The sequence below is a fragment of the Pleurodeles waltl genome, chromosome 3_1 (assembly GCF_031143425.1).
Source record: "Pleurodeles waltl isolate 20211129_DDA chromosome 3_1, aPleWal1.hap1.20221129, whole genome shotgun sequence".
Lineage (NCBI taxonomy): Eukaryota > Metazoa > Chordata > Amphibia > Caudata > Salamandridae > Pleurodeles > Pleurodeles waltl.
The window spans coordinates 51817252-51835710 of record NC_090440.1 but is presented as its reverse complement, the minus strand read 5'-3'; the positions used below and the strand labels follow the sequence as shown (position 1 = coordinate 51835710).

Genomic DNA, 18459 nt, shown 5'->3' with positions numbered 1-18459 from the left:
TACTCTTCCGATAGACAGCTGAGGTCTGCCTGGCTTTGAAAAGTGGTATTTCCTAGGTTTCGGAAGGGCAGGTAGGTGGGCGCTCCTTTTGGGTTGCCGCTGCCAAGCTTTGGAATTCACTTCCAACTGACATTGGGAGCCTAACTTCCCATGCTGCTTTCCACAGGAAGTTTCAAAACCTGACTTTTTTCTCTCACTTGATGGATGGATTTGGTCATTCCTTTATTGTCTTTGTAGTCACTCTCTTCTCTGCTAGAGCTTTGACACCTGCGGGTAATGCGCTCCATAAACTTCTTATGTAATGTAATGTTATTGAAGTTAGTAAGCTTGGTTAAAAGTTATGCATTTAAATACATATTTTTCAAGTTGAAAAGTTTCAATTACTTTTTCAAATTAAGTTTGTTACATTTTAAAAATCACTTTCTCCATTGTTTTCTGTAGGATTGTGTTGCCGTCCTCAAAGAACCAGGTGTGGTGCTTGACTTATTCCAATGTTGAGCTGGAGTAAATTTCAGCTTACTTTGACTACTTTAGTACTGTAGTAACTTTGGAAATGTATTTTGTGAATTTTGAGGAGGGTACATTTTATGAGCATATCCCTACTGTTCTCCTAACCTTTCTCTCCCCATTTTGTAGTATTTAGTCCGTATTTTCACATCACTCTTTGCTACTAATTTAGCAAGTGTGTAGAGATGTCAGCCACCGTGGTGGAGATCTCTTTGCATATATGATAAGGCAGATGCCTCCAGCTGGACATTGCAATTGTAGCATGTGAGTAACACTTCTGTAGTTATGCTATGCATACTATATAAAACAGTTTGCAAATCAATCCCAATGACTTTTATGAACGGTTGTGTTCTGAATTGCTGTGGCTACTTCTCAAAACCCTCAGATGTACGCGTTATTTACCCATAATTAATTGTTTGAATAAGCAGCTAAAATTCTTTAGCTAAAGATTCTTTGGTGTTTTTTCAGTATCTCTAAAAAGTTATCATTGATGTGAGGTTCATATAAAAGAAATACTGCTTGCAACTGAAATGTATGTAAGAGTAGAGAGTAACAGAGGTCTTGCATCCTGTTTAGTACGAAAGAGACATCACTCACGAGACACCGCAGAACACCTGAAAGAGCCTCCTTTAGACAAACCAAGGAGCAGATTTATGAAAAGTGGCGCTGTACCAAGTGCACCGCCACTTTTCTTGCACCCCTTAGCGCCCCTCTAACGCCACCATGTGTGCGCTGTATTCAAAATATGATACACCGTGGCAGTAGTCAGTGGTACTAGCATCAGACTTTTTTACGCTAATCCAGCACTTTGCAGGATTAGCCTAAAAAATGTTGACGCTAATCTTGCAAAGCACCCAGATGCCTATTGAAAACGATGGGAGCCTCCCTTTAACGCCTGCTCTTAAAAATGGTGATAAAAATGACGCAAAGAAATCACTTAGATTTCTTTGTGCCATTTTTTCGGCCCCCCTAGCTCCGGAACGTCCCCCTTGCATACATTATGTCTGGCGCAGGCATAATGTCGCTCAAGGGCTTACCAAGTGGCGCAATGCGTGCATTGCGCCACTTTGTAAATATAGCGTGGCGATTTTGGTCTTCCACCTCCACATTAGCATAAACAAAATGATGCTAATGTGGCATTGGAATAGCGCTAGGCCTTCTTAAATCTGGGCCCAAGTGACTAGAACTTAAAGACATCTCTTGTGTGCCTTCTCTCATATCACTATCCCTCCTCCCTCTTTTCACTTTCAGTATCGAACACAGTCTTGGACAGGTTTGGCACTGTTGATGGGGAAGGAGGCTGTTGGGTTTCATGTCGGTCTGCAGCAACATTAAGATCTACGGGCTAGTGTGAATTAACTCTGGCACTAAGATTGTTACTTCCTATTGAATGCAACTTAAAAACCCATCTGTAGCAGTGGTGCTGGGCAGGTGATTTGTAGGGAAGCCAGCTGTTATTAAGCTTTACCATCAGTTCACCCACACTGATCTCTCCTAACATCGGAGCAGGTCCCAGGCCCAGCTCTCTCCGAGCTGCTGCAACACTCTTGCTCCTGTCTTCTCCTTGCTGGTTGCCACCTTTTTTGAGCACCTTTTCCTTGCTTTTCCCTCGTTGTCACTGATTTCTCCTTGACTTCCCCCAGTTTTTTGTTTGCCTTCTCATTGGTTTTTCTCGGTTTCACCTGCTTTCTCCTTGCTTTTCCCCCTTTTTTGTGTGGGCATTCTCCTTTCTTTTTCTCCTGTGTGCCTTCTACTTGCTGTTCTCTCATTTTAACTGCTTTCTCCTAGCATTTCCCCTCTTTTTCTGTGTACTTTTTCCTTGCTTTTCCCTCATATTCACTGCTTTCTCCTTGCTTCCCCTTGCCGCTCCCACAATCTGTTAACCGTTACTTCCCACCTTGCTCTGCCCACTGCCTCCCAGCACCCCCCCCTCCTTCCAGGACCTACTACAAGGAGGCCGCAGTGCAATCCCATTGAGCAAGTCGCAGACCCAGCCCTCCCAGTGCTGCTGCATCACACTCGCTCCTGTCTTCTTGCTTTTTCAGTGCCTTGAGACCCTCACAGGTGATTTGCTGTGCTTTATATATCCTTGATTGATTGAATGTTTGATTGGTCTGAGCAGTCTACACACTTTCATTAAGTTTTATACATGCTTAGTTTCTACTGAACAGCAGAGTCAAATAAATAGCTCAGGCCTAAAGCTGTGCAGTCTCTGAGCACCTGTACTCACTTCCTCCTATTAATGACAGCACTCACAGCCAGGCAGCTACCTCTGGCCTAAATGTCTCAATTAAGGTACCTAGTGACTCATACCACAGACTCAGCTACTAATACCATAAAAGGGAATGCCCGATCCTGGACTGGACTGATGGGTGCCGCAGAAATAGGATCAGGTAAAGCATGGGCTTGCCACCGTCTCTGGGAGTAGCTATCATTAGTACAATATGTGCAGTGGCACTGGGGCGTAGGGGAGTGAGAGGCCTCCTGCCCCCACATTAGGGTTGCCACTTGCACTCAGATGGGGTTTGTGGTTATTACCCTGGCTTGCATTAGGTCCCAAGACACTGTCGGTGCCCCACTGCCTCAATCTACCTGAGTCTCAACTAATGGTGCTTGCACTCAGAGTTAACAGGTTCCTCAGCAATGTTTGGTAAACAACAACATATTGAGATTATTCAGCAATGACACAATGCTTCAAACTGGCAACACATTAGTGACTAGTTTACAACACATCTCAACATATTTTTCAGAAAGTCAAGTCCCTCAAGACCAGTGCCAGATAACAAACAAATGATTAAAAATAACTATATTATGAATTCATAACCAATAAAGGAATTTCACAGCTACATAGTGGAATTTAAAGGTGTTAAATGGCAGAGGGGAAGTGGCAGGTGTTGGCCTGCCCTCATAGATGTATCAGATGACCCCTCTCTTACTTTCTTGACATACATCTGATGTGACTACTGATCTCATCCAAGGTGCCCGACGCTGCCATTGTGAGATTGTTTGTCATGTTAGCAGTAAAGTTAATTTGAAATATCTGCTTGAAGACTTGACAATTTAGTTTAAAACTGTTTCAATAAAATTATTACTTTATACATTTTACACTATTGTCACATGGTAGATTGTGCATCACCATTCGTTGTGCTACCTCTTCGGTGTTGCCAATCATGTTTGCCACCAATTGGTATACTTGGGACCCTTGAAGCCCAGGATGCGAGCAATTAAAACTCAATGCTGGCAACAACCAAGGTTCAACTACCCACAATTGCAGCTTTTTAACTGTCCAATTTTAGTTCAAACTATCAAATGTAAACATAGTTGGTTTACAGTCTGGTGGGTCACTCATGGATGCATAAGTGGTGAATTTACTGCAGCCAGGAATGGTGCCTTGGATACAATACTGCATGGTAGGACATTGACAGTGAAAGACAAGATGTCTCTTCATAAATGTCTATGGAGACGCCTTACTTCTCTTTTAGGAGTAGGCTGGCAGTGCAGCGGTCTGAGAGCCCTACTGCATACATTGTAAAACTTGGTTTGTCACAGTTTTTGCACAACTTTATTTTGGTGAAGCTGCTGTACTCTCATCAGTCAGGAAAATATCTAAAAGCATTTAAGGATGTGCTTTGTGTGTGGATGCACTTGGGAAAGGACCGAAAGCTGGTTAGATAATGGCTGAGGTGGGCTGACCCATTGCCACATGCAATATGGTGTAGGTGGCAAAATACAAATGTCAGTGGCACAATAGGAGACCAACGGAGGGCTGGCTGATAGCTTCATTAAATAAGTATATTATAAGCAATTTCAGAAAATCAAACATCAGACCTTAAAAAGTGGACTTTAGGTCAGCCCCTTTAACTGTTAACTTATTGGATCGGCCTCATTCAGCAATTGGTTTGTGGCATTTTGAGTCCCACAAATGATTATTGTCTTCTCGCCGTCATGCTGCTGGCTTTTTGGTGTATCATTTTACTTCCTCAGGAGTGCTTGCATTGTAATGAATGGTGAACTCTTTTAAATCTAAAAAAGTACACATAACCATAACAATTTTTGTGTTATTCAATTCTGTATCTCATGCATTAGTGGCATAAAAACTCAATCATTTTTTTGTTATTTTGTCTCACTACAACAAGACACATTGGGTCACATCATGGCAATGCAATTGAAGTCCTTGGGAGGGCAAAGACATGTTCTTCTAATGGTGACACACTCAGCCATCGAGCCACTGGTAAGTGTCAGCATACCTGTGCACTCCCCTGCTAAAGTCCTATGTCTGTTGCTAAACTATAAACTCAACAGGCTTAATAGTTCTGGCAAAGGTATAGTGTATAATTGAAAATACAGGCCAGAACAATAGGATTTGCCAATGATTGTTACACTAAATTATTGCATTATTTCTTTACAAATCACAATAACAAAACATTCAGTTGGCTCTCTGTTAACTCTTTATTCCAGTGAATCTATACCTTAAACAATATATTTCAAAGTCTACTTTAAGAATTTACAAACGATAAATTTAAAATTAAAATAAGTCTTCATAAAAATTAAAAGCAAACATTATGTTTACTATAAAGTACCACTATTTCCTATATTCTTTTACCTACATATTTCAATGAGTACACTATTATTACCGCCACTAAAACAAAAATACATTCATGTTTTGAATAACATTGTATCATGGTTATTTCACACCAAACTAAACAATCCTATGGAATATTGACATTAAATTGCAGGTTTTTGTGAATCTAGAATGCCATTTTGAGGCACAGGTGTTATTTTTACACTGAGATAACTTTCTATGTCTTATTCTTCTAATTAACAGTGTCATTACAATTACTCTCCCTTTGCAAGACAAATATATGTGTGTTAGTGAACAGCTATAATAAACCTATCTATAAAGTTACCAACTAAGGGCTAGAGGTACTGAACATTTTAATGGTCACAAATGTGCTAATTTGGGGGTGGTAGCTCATTCACAAAAGATAAGGGGTCTGATTGGGAACCCTTCCTCTTTGTAAATGATACAAAATTGTTTAAGAGGATGCAGTGGTAGAGGGGGTCACTACTAAACAAACATAAAAATCGATGGTTTTTTAAACACAGTCCAGTTTCCTTTAAGGAAAATTGGCTGCAATAAGAAAGGATGCTTTATTTTTAAAGGAATCCTAAAAATGTACTGAGCCAGATTTTTGACCTGCTCATTAATATGCACCAGCGAGGTCGGATTCTGACCCACTACGAATCAGAATTTCAAGAACTGACTTATTAGTATTATGGGCTTATTGTACAAAGAATCCATTTAGTAAAAGTGGTCACAAATTGTGCACTGACATTTACGAGTCATTTTTGATTTTGTGATCTGACCTGTGTACTAATAGTTCAGTTTGCAAAATACAGAATTATAGTGGGTCACTGTTTAACCTACCTCATTAAGATTCATGAGCTAGGTCACAAATTGTGACCCACTATGATTTATCACATTCACAGGGATGGTGGCCTGCTGTGGTCAGCAGGCCGCCATGTTTGATGTTGGTTTTTAAATAATGCATTTTGTTTTTAAATGCAGCCTGTTTCCTTAAAAAAGAAAAATGGATGTGTTAAAAAAAAAAAGAAAAGTCACACCAACCTTTGTTAGGAGTAAGCAGTGGTCCCAAATGCCTACGGACCACTACCTACTCCTAAAACTGTGTTTGTCAACATGCACATTCTCTTTTGAACCCCCTTCCGTTTGTGAAAGGGCTACCATCTCCTTCGAGTTGGTGGTAAAATATTAATGCTTTGCAAACAGATTTTGGTAACAAAACTTTAATACCTACCATAAATAATCGATATTTGGATGGAACTCCCTAAACATTCCCTTCCCAATAGTGACTCATTATTGTTTCCTAGACGCATTGAGCGATTCATAAACCCATTTTTAATCATTAGTTCCAACTAGTACATTTCCAAAAGTGTTCTATAACTAGCAAACCCTCCCATTTACCAAATCCGAGGGTTGTCAACCATTAAAACACTTTGGGGCATATTTATACTCTGTTTGCGCCGGAATTGCGTTGTTTTTTTTTACGCAATTCCGACGCAAAACTAACTCCATATTTATACTTTGGCGTTAGACGCGTCTAGCGCCAAAGTCCATGGAGTTTGCGTCATTTTTTAGCGTGGACACCTACTTTGCATTAATGATATGCAAGGTAGGCGTTCCCGTCTAAAAAATTGACTCCGAGGCATGTGCGCCGTATTTACACTCCCGGGCAAAACTCACGCCCGGGAGTGGGCGGTTCAAAAAAAATGACGTCCAGCCGCTTTTGCGACGTTTTTTAGCGCCTGGTCAGGGCAGGCGTTAAGGGACCTGTGGGCTCGGAAGGAGCCCAGAGGTGCCCTCCCATGCCCCCAGGGACACCCCCTGTCACCCTTGCCCACCCCAGGAGGACACCCAAGACTGGAGGGACCCATCCCATGGACATTAAGGTAAGTTCAGGTAAGTATTTATTTATTTATTTTTTGTGGCAGAGGGGGGCCTGATTTGTGCCCCCCTACATGCCACTATGCCCAATGACCATGCCCAGGGGACAGAAGTCCCCTGGGCATGGCCATTGGGCAAGGGGGCATGACTCCTGTCTTTGCTAAGACAGGAGTCATTTCAATGGGGGTTGGGAGTCGAACAAAATGGCGCAAATCGGGTTGAGGCGAAAAATTTGCCTCAGCCTGACTTGCCCCATTTTTTGGCGCCCAAGCTCCATATCCCCCTACGCCGGCGCTGCCTGGTGTACGTCATTTTTTTTCACGCACGCCAGGCAGCGCCGGCGGCTAACGCCGGCTAACGTCATTGATTAAATACGGCGCCTGCATGGTGCTTCAGAATGGCGTTAGCCGGCGCTAATTTTTTGGACGCAAAACTGCTTTAGCGCAGTTTTGCGTCAAAAAGTATAAATATGGCCCTTTGTGCATGAGACCCATAGGTCAATTCTTGAAATTCTTTATTGTTCGCAAATTGCAACCAGTATTTGTAAATAGTAAATAGTACATATAGCCCTAAGTCGTTTCTGTGCTGGCTTTATTGAGGTGCCTTTTTTTAAACTGTGTTTGGCCAAAATATTTTTCTATCCTAACTTTCAACGTAAGTATCTTCGTGGTGTACCTACAAGATATTCCTCTGTCTGCGAGCTTACGTTCTCCTGTGCCACTCCAAACCCCTCAATGTGTGGTAACCCACCTTTGCAAAGCGGATGCCAGGTTCCGGAAGGAAGGAACCGCTGCCACACGACAGGCTGATTGGATTGCCGAAGATGAAAAATCCCACGAACCTAGAGAGAAATCATAGTAGCAGATGTCAAGTCAAATAAATATGCTGTACATGTGGCAAACATGATGACTCAGTTACTGCCTTCAAGCTTGTTTCCAGCTTTAGAAAGCAACTAAACAATGGCCTGGGTAGATCACATGTGAGGATCCCTCCTTGTTTAGGCTCTCGTTTTTGACTGGCAGTTTCTGGAGTTGTAGATGGACTTGGTGTGTGTGCCTGTTTCACTGTTGTTCTTAGCCCTTTATTCACAGAATCAGGCAATTTGCGACAGCAAAAAAGGATTTTGGTTATGTATGAAACTCAAATTGGGATTCGATAACACGTTACGAATCACAATTTGGGTTTGTGACCAAATACTGAAATGATAATTTCCATGGACGTGTTTAGGGCCTTCCTTCCAAATTCCGATTTAGAATGGGATGTATTGATGTTGTGTGACTGACTTGCAGTGCTAAAACAGTACTGGCTAAACAAATATAGTGGTAACCAATTCACAAATGTGAATGGGAATGTTGAAGAGTAGGCATCCATCTTGTAAGTGTCCCAGTATAAATATTTGCTCTTGATTCCTTTCACCACTTTGTGCATGGCAGAACACAGTTTTCACCAAATCCCCTTTGCTAGTTTTCACACAGTTTAATAAGTGGAATTGCATATCTCATGTTTAGCTAATTCATATGTTCCTGGCTTTTTGGGGCAATAGCAATTTGTATGCTGGGAATTTTGAACAGATACTTCAAACAATATAAACAAAACTACAAGCAATGGAATCCAGATCATGTGTTGCCAAAAAATAGGACTGCTGATTGCATTAGATGGGGCCACTTAGCAGCTATGACATCAGCTTTAGTCCTTGTACAGATAGACATAGGTAAACAGTTTTTATGAGTGTGTAAACATTTTTTATTAAAATTTTTTTTAACACTCTTAAAAAGATTTAGGGGCAGATGTATGAAAGGATTTATCATATGTTAACGGACCGAATCGAAATTTCGGACTGTTAAGAAATGCTAAATTGCCTTGTCAGATGTACAAAGGCCAAGAGGGAATAGCATTATGCGATTTCTACCAAGTACAAATCGCATTTTGTGATTTTCAAATAGAAAATCACAAATCAGGGTTTCCTATTTGTGATTTCCTAAGCACATACACAAAGAATTTCCTAAATGCGAAATGGGCATTTAGGAAATGCTATGACCATCGACTCCAGGTCAATAGTAACCATCTGCAAGTTTAAAATTTGATCAAAATGCATTTGTGAACTTTACATGTACACCATTTTTTTAGGGTGCATCAAGGGGGACTGTAGGCCCCTATGCACCGTTGGTTTTGCACTTCCTAATTTGCAATTTCCTATTAGAAATTCGCAAATTTGGAAATACATAACCATTTGTATCTATGGACCTTTAGGCCATTAGGAGCAGATGGTGTAGCATTTCTTAAATAGTGTTTTCCTAACAGCGATTCCTACTCTGTAGAAATCACTATTAGGAAATCTCTACAAGTACATTACATTTTGCAGTCTCTAAATAACAATTTCTTAGGATTCACTAGTTAGGAAATGAAAAATAGGAATTTCGTACATGTGACCCTTAAGGGAAAAATTGCTTTAGGTCAGGATCTCCTTTAAAAGTTTATACACGTCCACAACTTTGCTTGTTCAGAGGTATTGACAGATATTTTGTCAACCCATTCCCACCCTGGAAATAGTTGGACTCTTACTTCTGTTAAGTACACTTGCACTTGTGCAATGTGGTTTTGGCATGATTAATTGTGCCTTCTGTACAATTGTTGAAGCGGGACATGTGCCACATGGGCATCAACAGCGCAAGCTCCACTTCCTGACAGAACAGGAATCCATGGGCATCAGCAACGGAAGCTTCCCTTGCTAACACAACAGACACTACATGGCCATCCCCAGCTACCCCACCAGATATGGCATGGGCAACTGCAGTGCAAGGGTTCCTTTCCTAGCACAACAGATACGAAGTGGACAACGGCAGTGCAAGCTTCCCTTGCTAAAACATCAGATACGCAGATCTGACATGGGCATCTGCAGTGCAAGCTTCCCTGGCTAAAACATCAGATACACAGATCTGACATGGGCATCTCGGGTGCAAGGGTTCCTTTGCTAACACAACAGATACGAAGTGGACCTCTGCAGTGCAAGCTTCCCTTGCTAAAACATCAGATACGCAGATCTGACATGGGCATCTGCAGTGCAAGCTTCCCTTGCTAAAACATCAGATACGCAGATCTGACATGGGCATCTTGGATGCAAGGGTTCCTTTCCTAGCACAAAAGATACGAAGTGGACATTGGCAGTGCAAGCTTCCCTGGCTAAAACATCAGATACGCAGATCTGACATGGGCATCTCGGGTGCAAGGGTTCCTTTCCTAGCACAAAAGATACGAAGTGGACATTGGCAGTGCAAGCTTCCCTGGCTAAAACATCAGATACGCAGATCTGACATGGGCATCTGCAGTGCAAGCTTTCCTGGCTAAAACATCAGATACGCAGATCTGACATGGGCATCTCGGGTGCAAGGGTTCCTTTGCTAGCACAACAGATACGAAGTGGAAATCTGCAGTGCAAGCTTCCCTTGCTAAAACATCAGATATGCAGATATGACATGGACATCTGCAGTGCAAGGTTACCTGCTAACACAACAAACACAACATGGACATCCCCTGCTAACACACCAGACACGGCATGGACATCTGCAGTATAAGCTTCCCTGGCTAAAACATCAGATACTCTGCTATGATGTGGCCATTTGCAGTGCAAGGTTCCTCTGCTAACACAGTGTATACCACATGGACATCTGCACCCCTCGTTAACATACCAGAAATAACATGGACATCTGCAGTGCAAACTTCCCCTTCTAACACACCAGATACAAAATAGGAACCTGTAGTGTAAGCTTCCCCAGCTAGCACATCAGAAACGACATGGACACCTGAACTGCAAGCTTCCCCTGCTAACACAACAGATATGGCACTTACATCTGCAGTGCAAACTTCGCTTGTGAAAACATCAGATGCAAATATGTTGTGGACACCTGCTGTGCAAGTTTCTCCTGCTAACACAATATATACCACATGGACATCTGCATCCGTTGTTAACATAGCAGAAATGACATGGGCACCTGCAGTGCAAGCTTCCCCCTCCTAACATACCAGATACAAAACTGACACCTAAAGTGCACGTTTCTCCCCAAACACAACAAATACAATAAGGTAGTGCTTAATTTGAGCCAGTGGTTTCCGGTGCGGGGCACCGACACTTATTTTTGAGGGTTGGCACTTATTTTTGTGCCTCAAGCATTTACTGCAAGCAAAAGACTCATGGGAACGATGGAGGAAGAGAAAAATGAAAAAGAATCACAAAGGGAGAAAGCAGAAAGCTGCAAGAGTGAGCTGTAGGGGCAGGGAGTGGCTGTAAATAAATTAAAGAGGCCTGAGATGACTTCAGGTTTACGGTGCCTCAGTATTCCATGCTTGCAGCCCCGTGTTTCAAAGGAGAGCTGTGGGCACCGGCATGTTTTTATTTACAAATTAAGCAGTGCACTAGGGGCACCTGCAGTGCAAGCTTCCCCTGCTAACACAAAAGATACAACATGGATGCCTGCAACGCAAGCTTCACCTGCCAACAAAAAAATATGACATGGATGTCTACAGTGGAATCTTACCCTGCTATCACAAAGAATACAACATGGACTCCTGCAGTGCAAGCTTCCCCTGCTAACACAAACGATATGACATAGACACCTAAAGTGCAAGCTTCTCCCTCCTAACACAAGAGATACAACATGGACACCTGCAGTGCAAGCTTTACTGCTGGCGAGTTGGTCTTTTTCCCTTCTCAACTCAGCATTTCCATGATAGTCCTCCTCCAGTTGGCTTCTGCCCTTGTTGGCCTGGCACCACATCTTCCATTTTCACTGGCCCCAGGCCTTGATTTCAGACAAGTAGGAAATGTTCCTTTCTTGTATGGCCACCCTATTTTTGCTGCCTGCAGAACCCTGCTAACCAAATTTGCCTGCCACCCCCCTCTCAAACATGATCAAATTGGCATACTCGTAATTGGAATATTTAACTTACTTGTAAGTACCTAATGAATAGTGTCCAAAGTGTGCTCAGGGCCTGTGATTTAACTGCAAAGCGTACCCAGGGTCTGTAGGTTAAATGCAAAGCATACTCTGGGCTGGTAAGTTAAAAGCAATTTTCTGCAGCACCTACTGTGCCATTCACTATGATAGCAGTGAAAGTACAGGGAAAACATGGCTTCAGGCCTACCCTGTGTGTAGCCTGAAAGGTGCAGCAAACCTGCATGCAACCTGACCAAAATCACCCTTTGTGATAGTTAAAACCTTGCTTTTAAATATAAATATATGGTACCTAGGTAGACCTTAGAGCCCATATGGCAGGGTGCATGGTATTTAAATCTTTAGAAGTATACAATTATCATGTAATGGTATAATTATCAGGGTTAACTTTGACTCAGACGTGAGTTCAAGCCAACAACAATGGAAAGGGGGCAGGTAAGTGTAGTGCCTTGAACCGTTGTTGTGTTTTAGCTTCTGTTCCTATTGAGGGAGGTGTGACATAACTCCCTTTCCCTGCCTGTGGCAGGATCGGATGCTGTACCCCGCGAGGCTTGGATGTAGCTAGATGCATAATTTTTGGGGTACCGCTGAGCCAAAAGCTCCATGTGGGATAATATTTATAAACAGAAGCCAATGTCCAAATAACTGACTGGTTCACAGAGTTATTTGACTATCACAAGATTCATGAGCCTGTGCAGTTGCCCTTAGGGAAGTGCTTGTCTTCTAAATACTGGATTTATCAATGGGGTATTATTTGTCGAATATATTTGCACAAGATCGAAGGGAAGGAGCACATGGGGACGAAGCAGACAATTTCCATCTGAAAAACACTATGCTATCATGGAACTGGTTAATGAGGTTATCTCATAGTAACTAAGAATGTGTCAAAGAGGCACGAAAAGAGGGAGAAGATTTAATTTCTTTGCAGGCCTTAAAGTGATCTTTGATTGAGTTGTCAACATCACTAATACTGGCTTGAGGATACTTTTTAGTCTGCAAATATTCACACTTACAACTCCTGTGAGGCTTGTCGATGGTCATGCGGACCTTCATACATTTCTAAGACTTTGCCGTAAGTTATCAAAGTGCCAAATGTTTCTTCAGCCTTCAGCAGTTTGACCTTTCCTTTGGTGTACAGGATAATTAGGGCCTGATTTAGATCTTGACGGACAGGTTACTCTGTCACAAATTTGACAGTCATTCTGACCGCCATACTGTGATTTCCATAGGACATAATGGAAACGTGCGACAGCAGACAGGATATCCAGTACATTTGTGACAGAGAAACCCTGTCCACCAGGATCTAAATTAGACCCTTAGTCAAGGGAAATTGTCACACTGTTCAACAGCATTTGGATTTTAGCAGGAACATGATGTCCACTGGTTACATGCCACTTTGGCTTGAATAAGCGAGTCAACATTCATGCTATTCAGATCTCTATATTGTGAGATTGCATGTGGCTTTGAGTTTACTTCTGCTGATGAGTGCTTGTTCAGGCCAAAATATGGGAAGTGCCTATTCAGATCAAGATACAGGAAGTGGTTGTTCACACCAAGGTATGGGAGGGTAATTCACACCGGTGAGGTGCAATATGTGAGAGAAATTAAGGGTGATGCAGTGCAGTGGCCAGTAGCCCGGGGAGGTGGGTAAGTTCATAAATCTGATTTAAAAAGGTCATTTCGAGATGTTCATCTGATCTGAATAAGCTGTAATGTTCAACTAGGGATTTTAGACTTAGGGCCTGAATTAGAAGTCTGCGGAGGGGGAAACTCCATCACAAACGTGACAGATATCCCGTCCGCCATTTTCGGATCCCATTCTATCCTACGGGGATCATAATACGGCGGACCGGATATCTTCATGCTTGTGATGAAGTATTCCATCTGCTGACTTCTAAATCAGGCCCTAAATTTCCAAAGGTGTAGGTATAAGGCAGCCTGTGAGTACTGGTCCATAAATGAGTGACATATGTGTGACTCTTGCACTTAAAATTTTCAGCTTAATCTACACTTCGGAACATTCCCAGCTCTGTGGCAGAGAAGTGCTCAGGGAGGTCCACTAAAAGTGTGGTGAACACCACTTAGATGGAAATGAAAAGATGATCACTCACAAGTCCAAATGTGTTTCCCATTTTACACCACTTGTAAGGTACACCAGGGTGATCGAGGTATAAGCAGTGCTAAAAGTTTTAAAGTGAACTAAATACCCTATTTTTACACAGGTGAAACTTTTAAGGGAAAAATAAAACTTTAGGAATTAAGGGTCTCATTTAGCCTTAGACATGGTGCCTGCCAAGCCTCTGGGGCTGCAGACTCCCTGCTTCTGTCAGACCTGTGAAGAGTGGTGCAAAGTATGTATTGCCTGTAGGACTACCTTATAACTATGCCTGGTGACATTTTTTTGATTTTCAAACACAGACATTGGAGGATTGTTTCTGGAAAACAAAAATAGCAAAGGCCCTGATGCACTAGATATTTTCTCGAGGGGCATCAGGGTCAGTGTTAGTTTTTCATTTTCAGGATTGCTTTGCCTTTCAAGGTGGTAGCAAACAGCAAAAAGCAGAATCAATATACTAATTGTTAGAAATTGAGTCTTTAGTTGGCAGTCAGGTTACCCCATGTCCAAGCAAGGACCCTCACTCTAGGCAGGGTAAAGGAGAATCACACTCAGTTAACCCCCGCTCACCCCCTGGGTAGCTTGGCATGAGCAGGTAGGCTTAACTTCAGGGACCAGGTGTAAAGTATTTTTACCAACACACACAGTAATATGGTACAAACACCACAAAATGACTCAACACAGGTTTAGGAAAACAGCCAATACAGTATTTATCTAAACAAAAGAAGACCAAAACAACAAAAATCCAACATACACAAACCAAGTTATGAATTTTTTAAGATTAAACTAAAAAATAGCGCTTAGAAATACAAAATGCTTCGATGAGGTGATAACACGGCATCATGAAGGAGTCGTTCCTAACAATCTGACACCAATGGCGCTGGTACAGAGTCACGAAGACCCCCAGGTACAGTACCTTAGTAAAATGTGGAAACAAGCCGGTGCGCAAAGTCAGTTCCGGTGCTGCGAGGTGAAGGACTGGAGGTGTCACAAAGAGACGTTGGATCCTTGCTGCGGAGAGGTGGAAGTGAGACGGCGTCGGTGCGAAGCGTTGAATCTGCGTACTTCGGGCGGAGTCGGTCTTGACGCGGCGATTTCCACTGAATCGCAGACTTCGGCGGGGCTGAAGCGGTGTCGGGCCTGCAAGGGTCATCGCACTTCAGCAAGGACCACGAAGTAGGTTGCAGGCGGCGTCATGGGATTCGGCAGCGGCGTCGGTCTGGAGTAGTCCGAAGTCGGTTTTCTTGGATTTTCACCAGCTTCTCCTTTCAAGGGCCCAGGAACTGGATAGGGCACCACTTGTCAGGGCAGGAGCCTCAGCAGAGAGTCCAGGTGCTGGTAGGGGAAGTCTTTGATGGTCCTGAGATTTCATAATAGGGGGCAAGCTCAGTCCAAGCCCTTGGAGATTCTTCTCAAGCAGGAATATGCCACAAAGTCCAGTCTTTGTCCCCTTTCACAGGCAGACGCAACAACTGCAGGATAGCGCAACAAAGCACAGTCACAGGCAGGGGCAGCACTTCTCCTCAGCAATCAAGCTCTTCTCCTCCGCAGAGGTTCCTCTTGATTCCAGAAGTGATCTAATTTTCAGGGCTTTTGGGGGCTCTCTCTGTTTGTGAGAATCTGCCTTGCCCAGGCCAGAACCCAGACACACACCAGGGTGTTGGAGACTGCATTGTGTAAGGGCAGGCACAGCCTTTTTAGGTGTGAGGGACGACTCCTCCCCTCCTTCCTAGCACAGATGGCTCATCAGGATATGCAGGCTGCACCCCAGCTCCCTTTGTGTCACTGTCTAGTGTGAGGTGCAACCAGCCCAACTGTCAAACTGACCCAGACAGGGAATCCACAAACAGGGAGAGTCACAGAAATGTTTAAGCAAGAAAAAGCATACTTTCTAAAAGTGGCATTTTCAAACACACAATCTAAAAAGACAAATTCACTAACAGATGTATTTTTAAATTGCGGGTTCAGAGACCTCAAACTCCATATGTCAATCTGCTCCCAAAGGAAATCTGCACTTTAATAATATTTAAAGTCAGCCTCCATGTTAACCTATGAGAGAGACAGGCCTTAACAACAGTGAAAACCGAATTTTGCAGTATTTAACTGTTAGGACATGTAAACCACATAAGTACATGTCCCACCTTTAACATACAGTGCACCCTGCCCATGGGGCTACCTAGGGCCTACCTTAGGAGTGCATTGCATGTATGAAAAGGGAAGGTTTGGGTCTGGCAAGTAGGTTCACTTGTCAAGTCGAACTGGAAGTTTAAAACTGCACACACAGACACTGCAGTGGCAGGTCTGAGCCATGTTTACAGGGCTACTCATGTGGGTGGTACAACCAGTGCTGCAGGCCTACTAGTAGCATTTAATTTACAGGCCCTGGGCACCTCTAGTGCACTAACTAGGGACTTACCGGTAAATCAAATATGCCAATCATGGAAAGCTAATTACAGATACATTTTACATAGGAGCACTTGCACTTTAGCACTGGATAGCAGTGGTGAAGTGCTCAGAGTATCAAAAGCAGAGTCCAGCACACATCAACAACCCGGGAAACAGAGGCAAAAAGTTAGGGGAGACCACGCCAAGGATGCCAAGTCGAACACTAATAATGAGGGAGTAAGTGACTAGGGTCTAGTCCTTAGGGAGTAATTTAAAGTGATGAAAAATTCTCAATCCTATCTGTTCTACTTGTTCATCCAGCTCATTTAGAGAGGGAGGAAGAAGCACATGGTTCCCTATGGTGCCTCAGAAAATACTGCAAATATTTGTTTTAATGCCACTGGATTTACAGAGCTGGAACATCTGCCCTGTTCAAGAGCTGCACATCTTGTGGCATTAAAGATTTTCAGCGATGGAGTCACTTGAGGCTGCGTTATCCAACAAGTAATTCCCTGTCTTAAAATGAGATTGTTGAACCGAGAGTGGAGCGGATACGATTTCTGCTGATTTTGGGCTATATAGATTACTCCAGGTTTATTCATGAAAATCATCAGCTGTACAGCTTCCTTCTCAATAGCTTAAGTTATAATCATTTTATGAGAAATGTTTTGTGAGTAACCCAAAAAGGGGACTCATCGTGATGGTCTTGGCTGGCTCCTGCAGTGTGTAAAGTGAATTCCTTTAGCCTGGTATTCCTCAGAGTTAGGCCCAGATTACAAGTACAAGAAGTATTTATCGTACCTGACAATGATACCATTATTTATCGAGTGCTATAAATACCACCTATTACGAGTTAGTGTGGAATAACATGCAGATTTCGGTGTTTAATGCATAATACAGTAAGGGCCAGATGTAGGAAGCCGTTTGCATGGTGCAAACTGCGAAAATCGCAGTTTGCGCCATGCAAACAGCCTTATGCGATGCTCATTCACAATTTGCAAGTCGGTACCGACTTGCAAATTGTGAATGCGACTCGCAAATAGGAAGGGGTGTTCCCTTCCTATTTGCGACTCGCATCGCAATGCAGAATTGCTTTGTGACCGCGAATGCGGTCGCAAAGCAATTCGCAGTTACCACCAGTGTCACACTGGTGGTAACTCATTCGCAAAAGGGAAGGGGTCTTGATGGGACCCCTTCCCCTTTGTGAATGTTGCCAAAAAGGACTTTTTCAGAGCAGGCAGTGGTCCAATGGACCACTGCCTACTCTGAAAAAACAAAACCAAATGGTTTCGTTATTTATTTTATTTTGCAACTCGTTTTCCTTTAAGGAAAACGGGCTGCAAAATAAAAAAAAAACTGCTTTATTTAAAAAGCAGTCACAGACATGGAGGTCTGCTGACTTCAGCAGGCCACCATCCCTGTGAGTGCAGGGACTGCCTATGGGGTCGCAAAATGCGACCCAACTCATTAATATTTATGAGGTAGGTCTTTGCGACCCCATAGCGAGTCGCAGACGGTGTCTGAGACACCATTCTAAATCCGATATTGTGACTCGGAAATTGCGAGTCGCATCGACTCGCAATTTCCGAGTCGCAATATCGGAAATTCGTACATCTGGCCCTAAATACCATGTGGTTTTTCTCTGTAAAACTTTGGCAGGTTTGACCTGGACAATTTTAACAGGGGTTGAGTTATTTAATGCATTTGATAATTATTGGAGCGTTAAATACCTAACCACTCATAATTTTAACCCGTGCATAAACAGGTGTTTACGCATGGGTCTGAATTAACTGCCACCTGATAATCAGGCCTTAGGGGCATATTTAAGAGCCTCTAGCACCTCCTTGCGCAACTTTAGTGCAATTTGTTTACGCTAAGGTGGCCCAATGAGGCCAAAATCGCTATGCCATATTTACAAAGTGACGCAATACATGCATTGTGCCACTTTGCATTACCTTGCGTGGCATTATGCCTGCGCCAGGCATAATGTATGCAAGGGGGGCATTCCCCCATAAGGGGGGGGGCGAAAAGTGACG

At 43.0% G+C, this 18459-nt stretch overlaps 1 protein-coding gene across 4 annotated transcripts in view; it reads right to left on the bottom strand.

The window, feature by feature from the left end:
* Positions 1–18459, bottom strand: part of LRRC4C (leucine rich repeat containing 4C) — a 3131096-nt gene that overhangs the window by 375548 nt on the left and 2737089 nt on the right. For all 4 annotated transcript variants that reach the window (XM_069221814.1, XM_069221813.1, XM_069221816.1 and 1 more), the window contains one exon: positions 7724–7814. The gene's annotated coding sequence lies outside the window, so the exon portion shown is untranslated. The remainder of the gene's footprint in view (positions 1–7723; positions 7815–18459) is intronic.